This window comes from Schistocerca americana, chromosome 4 (genome assembly GCF_021461395.2).
Source record: "Schistocerca americana isolate TAMUIC-IGC-003095 chromosome 4, iqSchAmer2.1, whole genome shotgun sequence".
Lineage (NCBI taxonomy): Eukaryota > Metazoa > Arthropoda > Insecta > Orthoptera > Acrididae > Schistocerca > Schistocerca americana.
This window is the reverse complement of record NC_060122.1, coordinates 576,556,829-576,570,093: the sequence shown is the minus strand read 5'-3', so window position 1 is coordinate 576,570,093 and position 13,265 is coordinate 576,556,829.

Genomic DNA, 13,265 nt, shown 5'->3' with positions numbered 1-13,265 from the left:
TTTCGGCCATCTAACGCGTCAGTTGGGCAGAATTTGGCGTAGTATCCTCAGGAGGACATACGGCAAATCTGTCAATCAATGACAACACGAATAACTGCAATCATAATGGCCAGAGGCTCTAGTTGTGAAGCTGATCTTGTTGAACAGGTCACCCAGTTTTTTAAAACTGTAGTCATTTCTTCATCTGCATACTACAGCTTCCGGTTTCCGTCCTATTCGGATTACTACTTAGTGACGAGTCTTTCTTTCTTTTCTTCCTCTTAGAGTGTACGCCGTGGTGAAGAGCGTCATGGGTACCTCTTAACATCGTGTCTGACTTCCTTTTGCTCGGTGTAGCGTAGCACCTCGACGTGGCATGGACTGAGCAAGTCGCTGGAAGACCCCTACAAGAATATTGAGCCATTTTACCTCTATAGCAAAAGTGTTGCCGGGGAAAGTTCTTGTGCACGATTTAATCTCCACTTTATGTGCCATAAATATACGATGGGATTCGTATTCGGCGTCGCGGGTGGTCAAATCATACGCTCGAATTCACCAGAACGTTCAGACATGGGACATTCCCTTCCGCAAGAGTTCCATGTTGTTTGGGAACATGAAGTGCATTAATGGCTGCAAATGGTCTCCAAGTAGCCTTACATAACCATTTTAACTCAATGAACGGTTCATCTGGACGAGAGGATCCAGTCAGTTCCACAGCATTTTCTTGTCACCACTAAGTTGCAAAGTACCTTACTGGCAACTTGGGCCACGGCTTAGTGGGCTTTGTGCCTCACTCGAATCCTACCATCAGCTCTCACAAGCTGAAACAGGGACTCATCCCATCATGTCATCGTTTTCCAGTCATCTAGGGTCCAATGGATGTGGTCACTAAAAGTGTTGCAGTCGGTATCGTGCAGTTAGGAAAAGTACTCTAGCCTGTCGTCTGTTGCCATAGACCATTAACGATACATTTCGATACACTCTCACAACGGATCCGTTCGTCGAACGTCTCACACGATATCTGCTCTTATTTCACGCAGTGTTGTTCGTCTGTTAGCACTGACATCTCTACGCAAACGCCAGTGCTCTTGGTCGTTAACTGAATGCCGTCAGCCGCTGCGCTGTACGTGGTGATTGGTAATCCCTAGAATTTGGCATTTTCGACCCGGTATTGACACTGTGGATTTCGGAATATACAGGGTGTTACAAAAATGTGCGGCCAAACTTTCAGGAAACATTCCTCACAACAAAGAAAGAAAATATGTTGGGTGGACATGTGTCCGGAAACGCTTACTTTCCATGTTATAGCTCATTTTATTACTTCTCTTCAAATCACATTAATCATGGAATGGAAACACACAGCAACAGAACGTACCAGCGTGACTTCAAACACTTTGTTACGGGAAATGTTCAAAATGACCTCCGTTAGCGAGGATACATGCATCCACCCTCCGTCGCATGGAATCCCTGATGCGCTGATGCCGCCCTGGAGAATGGCGTATTGTATCACAGCCGTCCACAATACGAGCACGAAGAGTATCTACATTTGGTACCGAGGTTGCGTAGACAAGAGCTTTCAAATGCCCCCATTACTGAAAGTCAAGAGGATTGAGGTCAGGAGAGCGTGGAGGCCATGGAATTGGTCCGCCTCTACCAATCCATCGGTCAGTGAATCTGTTGTTGAGAAGCGTACGAACACTTCGACTGAAATGTGCAGGAGCTCCATCGTGCATGAACCACATGTTGTGTCGTACTTGTAAAGGCACATGTTCTAGCAGCACAGGTAGAGTATCCCGTATGAAATCATGATAACGTGCTCCATTGGAGCCCAATCAAGACATCAACAACAATGCCTGCTCACACGTTCACAATAAATCTGTGCTGATGACGTGATTGCACAATTGCGTGCGGATTCTCGTCGGCCTACACATGTTGTTTGTGACAATTTACAATTTTATCACGTTGGAATTAAGCCTCATCCGAAAAGAGAACATTTGACTGAAATGAGGATTGACACAATGGTGGATGAACCTGTAAAGACAACTGTACATATAATAATTTTTTTTCCTTATGAATTTAGATAAATTAATATAAGCAATGTTTTGAAGTTCTTTTTCGATTCTTTTCGTGTCATGTTAAAGAAACTGTGAGCAACTTTGAAACGAATATTATTATTTATGTTAGATTTCAAATAATGCGGTAATCAAAGGAAAGTGTATTTAATGTTAAAACTATTGTAAGATGGGAAAATTGTAATTTATACACTTGGTCCATACGTAGGTAATGCATTAGGATATGTGTAGTAGAAAACCTGTGGGGAATACCCTACCTGTAGGGGAGCGGGAAAAGGTGGAGGCAGGCGAGGCGGGAAAACGCACACTGGCGCGGTTCGGCACAACGGGCACAATATAACGGTCGGAGGCGAGCAACAGTCGGAAGTACACGTACTGTACCGAGGAGGCTACCCAGGAAAAGTGGATTCCATTGGGCCTCGGATGAACCGATTCCGACGACTACTTGGCATGGCTATATTCTGAGGCACAAAGTTGGAAAGATAACGACGCTAAGAAGATGGAAAGTGCCGATGTAGTGTGAGCCTTAGCCGTGCTTTTATGTGTGCCGTGCTGCCCGCTATCTCGCTGCCCGCCATCCGCCGCACCGACTTGCACAGGTCAAACATTTATTTCATCTTTAGAAGTGTATCTGTGTGGACCAGTGTCGAAACTGTTTCTAACGGTTCAATAATAACGTGACTTTTAGCAGAATTGCTTTAGCCATGACTTATCCTGATCACTGACCTAGACAGGATCCTTACCTCGTATTGTGCAACCCGAGTATCCTGAACTAAATGTTTAATGTTAGTGTTAATGAAAATTATCAGCAGATTAATCTATGCCATAAAGGAATCTAAAGTGCTGTGAGTTATTGCAAATGTTGAGAAAGAACAAAAGTATGACTAAATTGGAAGAGAGATTTTTTTTTTTAAATTGAGTTAGCGATGTTATTTAATTAATTTGAGACAGAAATAATGACAGTTAAATTATTCAGAAGTAAGACAAAAGAGTAGTTATCCATAGATTGATAATTTTGAGTGTTAATTTGCCTTCAGTACTTAATTGTTTCAGTATAACGACCATCACAGTTTCAGGCCCCCCCCCCCCCTTCTCTTGTCCACTTTCAAACCTTGAAATGTGTTGATCAGATCTGACCAGGAAAGCTAAGTCTATATTAATCCTAAGTGTATTAGTGTTTTCCATCATTAATAGTGATATTGTGTGTGTACTTTCAAGATTACCGATGCTAGGGCAATCTATGCCCGATTTCAGTCTGCTCAACATACAAAAATGCAGTTCGTAGTAATCATTACTGTGTGGTGTTGTGTAAATTGAGCTCGTCCAAATTAGTACAAAAAGAGAAAACTTTAGTTCAGTGGATTTTTCTGGTTCCAAACTTTGCCATATAACGCAACTTTACTACGTGTAGTTATGCTTGTACATGCACCCACTTGTACAAGGAAAAACTCACTCATTGCCTAAGTAGGCTGGCGACCAAATTATTAATCGTTGTTAGCATCTACTGTGTGTACTTCTTGTCCATGCGATCGAACAAATATACTTTACATCTGCTTGATGAATCACTGTAGTTATTGACTGAGTATAAGTCCGATCTTGCTTCTATTAGGTACACGCGGTCAACTTATGTACTAAAATCCTTGTTTATAAGGTGAAGCCCGTGAACTTATTACAGTACAGGCTTTATAGAGCTAACGTACGTCCGAGCAGGGCGGTAGCGTTACAAGTGGCTTCCTGGTGACAGGACATCCAGCTGTTGTCGGTTACAAATTAATGTAAAGATCGAACAGTGGATGTTCAGTGGCACGAATAGCAATAAAGTTCAGTAAAATAAACTACAGTGTGAGTCAAGTACGGTAGTGTGGTGTAGCGTGCATTCAGTATGGACGGGAAAGTAGACGGGGTAGATGTGCCGAGCGTAATGGAAGAGGCGCATGGCAGTAGCCGGTGTTTACGCGGCCAGATAACAGATGGCGTTAGCGAAAGACAGTTGGCGTACATACAATACCACGAACATGTCAATGAACAGATTGAAAGCTTGAGATCGCCTCGGACACAGCAAGGAATAAAACAGGAAGTAGAGGGTGATTTTGTAGATGATAGTGGGTACGTAAACGAATCCACTGACATGTCTGATTCACCACAGATAAAGAAAGAACCGAAGAAACTTCTGAAGTAGAATCGGAACACATCGATCCTGTAGAACAAAACAGTATAAAAATATTAAGTATGAACGACTTATTTGAACAATTAACCAAACAAATTGCAGGACAGAATGAGCAGCTTAAAACACACGTTGACGAGCAACTCAAAACACAGGGACGTCAGCTCAAAACACAGAATGAACAGCTTAAAACACACGTTTATCAAATTAAAGCACAGGTCGAAGGGCAGGGAATTAAAATTAGTAAACAAATAGAACAGGTAGAACAAAAAGTGGGTAATTTAAGTTCTGTGGTAAATACTCTGAAATTTGAAATTGATACCATTAACAAAAATATGGATATTGTGCAGGAGGAAATTGGAAACATTAATAGTAGATTCAATGTTGAAATTCTCAACATCCAAGAGAAAGTAGAACCTCTGGTTGAAAATAAGGTAGACGGAAAAGTTTTCGGTCTCAAAACTGAGATAGTAAACGAATGTCAACACGGCATATCACAATTGAAAAGGGTAGTTTTAGACACTGAAAGGGATTTAAGTAAAAACGTAACCGGATGTGTTCAAAATTGTGAACAAAATACTACGAAAATTCAAGGCAGAATTTTGGATCTGGAGAGCAAAATTAAAGATAGGCCTGGTGTTGTCTGTAATGGCACACCAATTACGAAGCTGTTAGAAGGCGAGGAATGCTTCGATCCAGCCAAGAAACATAACGGGTTGCATCCGTTAGATTTTATCAAAAATTGCGAGAGAGTATTTCCTGAGCACTTGTCTGATCAGGAAATGATAAACGTAGTAATTAGCGCCTTATCAGGTGACGCTAAGCGCTGGGGAATAAATTTAAATACCGAACGAATGACGTTCGAAGAATTTAGGCAGAGATTTACGGAAGAATATTGGTCTGAACAAAAGCAGGACCATTTATGGCGGGACTTCATCATGGCCAAACAGCATGATAACAGGGGGGCAGGAATTCTTTGAAAGATTTCTGCGAGTATTGGTACCGAAAATTGACACACTTAAAAGGTAGAAGATCAGATTCGGAAATTATCTGGGAGCTATATAAAAAGCTTCCGGAGGATTCAAAGAGGTATGTAGGAAGCAATCATCGCAGCTTCCAAGCATTTCTAGAAAGGGTCGAAGACGAAGACCATTGGCGCGCAAGTCGTGCCAATTACCAAAACTTTGGTAACCGTAATAACCGACACAATGACGAACGAAATGACGGCGATGGATTTCGCGTCAATGTAATACAGAGAGGAAGAGGCAGAGGAAGAGGCAGAGGAAATAATCCAGGTCGCGGTAGAGGGTATACCGCGCAAAATAATAACGATGCGGGAAACTAATTTCCGCGAACGTTGCGGGCCAAACGGAAGCGGACAATACATACTGGCCCCGATTTAAGAAAAGATACCAGACCGACCGTAATGTAATGAGACAGGCTAAGGACGGACATGGAACGCCGCAAAGTGGTGTGGCGAAACAAGCGTCAGGTGCGAGCCAGAATGAGTCATCTCTGCCGCACAGAGCGCTACATGTTAACAGGCGAGTAGAGCATCAGAGGGCAACGGCCCAGCCTAGCAGAACATCTGTTCGGAAAGAAGCCGCTAGCAATACGGCAGTAGTAGGTACGAACGTAGCCGTAAGAGCTAATGAAAATTTTACGAGTGATAATTCCGTGGCAAAGGAAACAATAAATGAAACTGTGAATACACAGAGAGGTGCGGTTAGCAGTGTTTGCAATGAGATAAAAGGCGAGGATGAATTAGCAGAAGTAACTGATTGGCGTGTGCAGATCGATGATCTGTACAAGGGCCTAAAGCAATGTGAGTGGGAGGATTTTAAAAGGGAGTATGAGGCGAAGAAATTAGTTGGTGGAAAGAGAGATAGTAGGGACGTCCATAAAGTGACATGGCCCAAATTTGAAGAGGGGAGAATAAATAGCGCCGTGCAAAGTACGCGTGCTGCCGATTGGAGGAAGGTTAATGATAGGAAGGATTTGGAGGATGAAATCCTCAGCATTGACGAAGAAATAACTTCTGCTAACAGTCCGCCAATAGTACAAGCTGCTACCGAGAGGCACCGTGGAGAAGGGGTAGATGATTACCTGAAAGTAATTAAAGTCCACGGGGATTACACTAAATATGAAGTCACAGTAGATGTAAATAAAGCTGATGCTGAGGCCGTTTTGCCAAAAGAGGAGATTGAATTAAAATCCAAGCCTGACGACAATACAGAGGAAGAACTTAGTGCCTGTCTCAGAAAAGCTTTTATGTTAGAACCTGAAAGCGATCCGGAATGGTCGGATTCCGACGATAGTTCAGATGATGAAAGATACGCAAATACAGACGAAAATGAATGTACTAACGCTCCCTATTGTGCAAAAGTATCGTGCTTAAGTGAATCTGATGTTGAGGAAGATAGTAGTGATGATTCTAGTGAAGATGAGTTTTCAGGTGTAAAGGAAAATGAATATACTTTTACTGAAAGAGGGTATGAGAAAATCAGTGAAAATAAAGGGGATGCAGTTAATTGCAATATTGTACCTAAAGATGACGATGTATCAAAACAGAATCCAGATGTTGAGACTGAACAAAGAAAGAAAGAGCCGCCGGACGACTCAATGTTTATTTTGCAACGAGTTCAAGTAAGCAAAGACTTTGAACTCCAGAAACCGAAAAAGCCGCCAGATATAATTGGTTCACAGGGCAGGAACGTATCTTGTGGAAAAAAGTAGGAAGGGGCATGAATTAGAGCCTGGGGCAGATTTATATCGGATTTTGAGAATGTCGTGAACACATTACATCATGAAACTACAGGATTTCCACCGGAAGAAATTTTGTTAGGCAGAAGTAGTAAAAGTTTAATTGAAGAAAAACTAGAGTTTCCACCTTGTACAAGTTTGGGATTGGATCAAAATAAAGAGTTGGTGATAAAAAGGGCAAAGCAAAAAGCTGAATCTAGGTCAAAAAGACACAATAAAAATTTAAAAGTTTCAAAATTTAAAATTGGAGATTATGTTCTTTTAAAAAACCCACGAAAAGTCTAGTGAACTAAACTATGAAATTTCAAAATTTAAATATATTTATAATGGACCATATATAATTCAGAATATTCCACACGACAATGCTTACTACCTGACCTACCCAAAATCCAAAAGACCTTTAGGTGTAAGAAATATTGTGGACCTGAAACTGTATGTTCCTAGGAACGAGTAAATGTCCTGTTTCTTGTGCTGAACCCAAATTATTCTAAATGTATCTAATCTTTGTAAATGGCTGTATACCCTTGAAAGGGTGCTAATGTAGTTATGTGAGTTTCAGATTACCAATTGTACTGTAGCTGTAAAAATGTATGGAGAAAAGGAATGAAAAGAAAGGATAAATGCTATCAGCCAGATAAAAGATGGGACTGTCAAAAATGAAAATGGGCAGTGTATGAACCATAATATGAAGGACTGCCAAATACCAATGAGGGCAGATAAATAATCGATGGAAAATTGTAAATGTGATCCAGGAGATGTGACAATATGAAGTGAAAAGGACTGCCCAAATCCGCATAATAGGCAGCAAATATGTGTAGTTAATTTTCTGAATATATGTGTGTGTGTTTTGTTTAGTAAGTAAGAAAATGGACTGCTATTCAAAGCAAGCAGCGACAAATTATCTTATAGTGTATACAAAATATGCAATTGTTTTTGTAGTTAAATGTTTGTATTCCAGAATTTTAAATTATTTCTTTCAGAAATTTAGAAAAAATGATTAAATTGCTATTTTAGTGATGTTATGATGGGAAGTTGGACAGTGCAAAAGGCACTTGAGTAAATGACAAGTAATTATTCTTGATGTGTTAAAAAAGTGTAAACCTATATACAGTGAGTAAAAGGAAATATGTAGTGTAAATCTTTTTGGACATTTAAGTAAAGATTCAGTACCACTGTATAATTGTAAGATTTAGTGTTCCCATAAAATTTGGACTTAAGAAAATTTTCAGGAAACAGGGGCATGTGTAAAGACAACTGTACATATAATAATTTTTTTTCTTTATGAATTTAGATAAATTAATATAAGCAATGTTTTGAAGTTCTTTTTCGATTCTTTTCGTGTCATGTTAAAGAAACTGTGAGCAACTTTTGAAAAGAATATTATTATTTATGTTAGATTTCAAATAATATGGTAATCAAAGGAAAGCGTAATTAATGTTAAAACTATTGTAAGATGTGAAAATTGTAATTTATACACTTGGTCCATACGTAGGTAATGCATTAGGATATGTGTAGTAGAAAACCTGTGGGGAATACCCTACCTGTAGGGGAGCGGGAAAAGGTGGAGGCAGGCGAGGCGGGAAAACGCACACTGGCGCGGTTCGGCACAACGGGCACAATATAACGGTCGGAGGCGAGCAACAGTCGGAAGTACACGTACTGTACCGAGGAGGCTACCCAGGAAAAGTGGATTCCATTCGGCCTCGGATGAACCGATTCCGACGACTACTTGGCATGGCTATATTCTGAGGCACAAAGTTGGAAAGATAACGACACTAAGAAGATGGAAAGTGCCGATGTAGTGTGAGCCTTAGCCGTGCTTTTATGTGTGCCGTGCTGCCCGCTATCTCGCTGCCCGCCATCCGCCGCACCGACTTGCACAGGTCAAACATTTATTTCATCTTTAGAAGTGTATCTGTGTGGACCAGTGTCGAAACTGTTTCTAACTGTTCAATAATAACGTGACTTTTACCAGAATTGCTTTAGCCATGACTTATCCTGATCACTGACCTAGACAGGATCCTTACCTCGTATTGTGCAACCCGAGTATCCTGAACTGAAAGTTTAATGTTAGTGTTAATGAAAATTATCAGCAGATTAATCTATGCCATAAAGGAATCTAAAGTGCTGTGAGTTATTGCAAATGTTGAGAAAGAACAAAAGTATGACTAAATTGGAAGAGAGTTTTTTTTTTTAATTGAGTTAGCGATGTTATTTAATTAATTTGAGACAGAAATAATGACAGTTAAATTATTCAGAAGTAAGACAAAAGAGTAGTTATCCATAGATTGATAATTTTGAGTGTTAATTTGCCTTCAGTACTTAATTGTTTCAGTATAGCGACCATCACAGTTTCAGGCCCCCCCCCCCCCCTTCTCTTGTCCACTTTTAAACCTTGAAATGTGTTGATCAGATCTGACCAGGAAAGCTAAGTCTATATTAATCCTAAGTGTATTAGTGTTTTCCATCATTAATAGTGATATTGTGTGTGTACTTTCAAGATTACCGATGCTAGGGCAATCTATGCCCGATTTCAGTCTGCTCAACATACAAAAATGCAGTTCGTAGTAATCATTACTGTGTGGTGTTGTGTAAATTGAGCTCGTCTAAATTAGTACAAAAAGAGAAAACTTTAGTTCAGTGGATTTTTCTGGTTCCAAACTTTGCCATATAACGCAACTTTACTACGTGTAGTTATGCTTGTACATGCACCCACTTGTACAAGGAAAAACTCACTCGTTGCCTAAGTAGGCTGGCGACCAAATTATTAATCGTTGTTAGCATCTACTGTGTGTACTTCTTGTCCATGCGATCGAACAAATATACTTTACATCTGCTTGATGAATCACTGTAGTTATTGACTGAGTATAAGTCCGATCTTGCTTCTATTAGGTACACGCGGTCAACTTATGTACTAAAATCCTTGTTTATAAGGTGAAGCCCGTGAACTTATTACAGTACAGGCTTTATAGAGCTAACGTACGTCCGAGCAGGGCGGTAGCGTTACAAGCCATTCGCAGATATGTACCCGTGTGCTGCCAACCTGCTGCTGATAGTTCCTGCACACGCTGTACATGGTACGGAAACAACTGGTTCTCCCGTAGCAGTCTCCATACAGTGACGTGGTCAACGTTACCTTGTACAGCATCAACTTCTCTGACGCTGACATTAGGGTTATCGTTAACTGCACGAAGATTTGTCTCGTCCATCGCAGGTGTCCTCTTCGTTCTAGGTCTTCCCCATTCGCGAGTCATAGGCTGGAATGTTCCGTGCTCCCTAAAACGCCGATCAATTGCTTCGAACGTCTTCCTGTCGGGACACCTTCGTTCTGGAAATCTGTCTCCATACAAATGTACCGCGCCACGGCTATTGCCCCGTGCTAATGCATACATGAAATGGGCATCTGCCAATTCCACATTTGTAAACATTGCACTGACTGCAAAACCACGTTCTTGATGAACACTAACCTGTTGATGCTACGTACTGATGTGCATGATGCTAGTACTGTAGACCAATGAGTCGCATGTCAACACAAGCACCGAAGTCAACATTACTTTCCTTCACTTGGGCCAACTGGCGGTGAATCGAGGAAGTACTGTACATACTGACGAAACTAAAATTAGCCCTAACATAGAAATTAAGCGTTTCCGGGCACATGTCCACATAACATCTTTTCTTTATTTGTGTGTGAGGAATGTTTCCTGAAAGTTTGGCCCTACCATTTTGTAACACCCTGTATAATTCCCTAATGAAATACGGAATGGAATGACCCATGCGTCTAGTTCCAACTACCATTTTCCAACTCCATTTGGCGTTGAAAGTCCCTTAATTCAGGTCGTGCGGCCGTAACGTGACGTCAGAGTCTTTTTCACATGAATCTCCTGAGTGCAAATGAATATTCTGCCCATTCACTGCCCGTTTACATTATGTGTGCCCGATATTACTGCCATCAGTATTGTTCATATCGGTATTCCACGACTTCTGTCATCTCAGTGCATATTTGAAGTTATAGGTAATACCGAACAGGAAGTGTACGTTAAAGTGACACTTCAAGTGAAGTATTGTTTATTAAATGGAATCACGGCCGCAATGGGCCTATCCCTCTCCCTCCACCTTGATCTGCTCCTGGACATATAGTAGAACGTAACGATAAACTGGCTGCACCATTTTGTTCTAATTTCTTTGGCTGCAAGATACTTTGTTATGTGGCAAGGATTTCAGCGTGAAATCACTGCAAACACCATCCCATAGGGGTCAATGAATTGTGCAATTTAGCAATTGCGTCTCTTATAGCAGTATGCTGCGCTCCTGTGTAGCAGAGATTTATGTGTCAGGACTGCAGATGTATTGTTCAAATAACAACATGAATAACATAATTTTTTCTCAAGGTGGTACTTTAAACACTTTCATGACCACGTCTTGTACGTACTCTACTTTCACCAATGGGCCACTGCCATTTTTGTTTGTCTCTCATAGTACCAGCATTGTTAGTATTCTGCCTTAATCGCAGTGTGTGAAACGAGTGAAAACATGTACCTGAGATTAAGTAAAAATTTATTATCTAACTTTACTCTATGGCGAAGATTATTAAATGTCTGTGTCCATCCCTCGTACGTGCTCTACTTTCTGAATGGGTTGTGCTATTTTGTTGTGACTCATCTAGCGGCGTGCTCTCGTACAGTATCAAGGGGGTTATCAGTGTGTAAGAGGTCCACAGATACGTATCTACAGACAAACAAAAAATGTAGCTTTAATTTTTCGGCTTGGTAATGAAAAGATTGTGTTCCTATCTCGTATCTAATCAGCCCATGGCAAAATTAAAAGGAAGAAATGAGCACTCCTGCGATTCCTGAAGAGGAAATAACTTTTCAGTCTTTGCTCGCAACTTAAGTCTGTTGAATCTTACAACTGGCTGAAAATAACAGGGTTTGGATGCGAAAGCAAGTTTTGTCCGAACTTACACTGCAGTCAGAGTGAAGATGACATTCCAAGGGCCTCGCTTAACTGCCAAACTAATTTCAAGTACACAGAATTAAATACCTTAAAAAGGCTGCAATTATGTTACTTAACATACAAGTCCTTCTATGGAAATGTGGAACAGTATCCGAAGATTTGGTCTCTAGAGTGTGGTGATCATGTTCCACGCACGTTTCGTGAGATGAGGATGGAACCTGATCGTCCCACTCTTTTTTTGTAGCCCGATAATTTAGCTACAACCGAACACAGCCGAACGGTACAGGATGGTCTGCGTCTAATTCTGCAACGAAAGACACGGCCACGATGAAATCTTGCTGGGATCCAATTACAAAAAGTATATGTGGAGACCTCTTACGTTTTGCGGAAAACTTTGTTTATCGTGAAGGCATTTTTCAACTTGAAAACGCTTGGGACCAGGTGATTTACCTAACATTTTCAGAGAAATAAAGTTTAGCGCCTAATGACACGTCCAAGGAGAGTTAATTTCATTATTTTCAACACCAGAATTTAGCAATGGAGTTACAGGGAAGTGCATGAAATGTAACCGCTGCATATGCACCTGCGCACTTCAGAAGTACTAGCATTCAATAGAGAGCTCTAAACTCGACAGAGCGCTCTCATGCAGTCAAAACTGATGCGCCACAACAGCGATTTCTGCTATAAAAGTATCGACATGTACCAGAAATTTTGAATCTAAATCTCACCTGGACAGGGTTGTTTGACTGTCAGCTGAAATCTTGTAGCAAGATTTCGACGCCATGTGATTGCAAAGCCGAAACGTCTTGGAACAGTAATTACGTTGAGAGAACTTAAATAATTACAGTACCCTCATTTATCGAAATAGTCAGCGTTACAGTCGTACAACTGTGCTGCTCTCTGTCGAAAATCATACAAGTAATTTTCTATTATCTTGCAAAATGTAATTGTCAGATTTCATTGAGCACTTCGTAAGCAACAACAAGTAAATAAATGAAAAAAAACGTTGCGTTGCTTTGTATAAAAATTTATCTTCTGGGAAACAACGTTTCAGTGTTGTATCCGAAATTTAAAATAATTCTTAGTAATGTGCTTTGTGTTGCGCATTCGCGTGCGCGTGTGTTTGCTTCGACATGTTTGTCGTAAATATCAGACTGAGGCTTCTATAATACGTCAATCTTAAGTTTAAAATAGGTCTAGAGACCTCTGAACGTATTTGATCCCTTAGCGCATTTATGTCGCTACCTTTGCGTATACAGAACGTCAGACATTCAGTGCACGTATTGTATATTTCATAGAAAACTAATTGCGAAATACTCTGTATGTCCGTATTT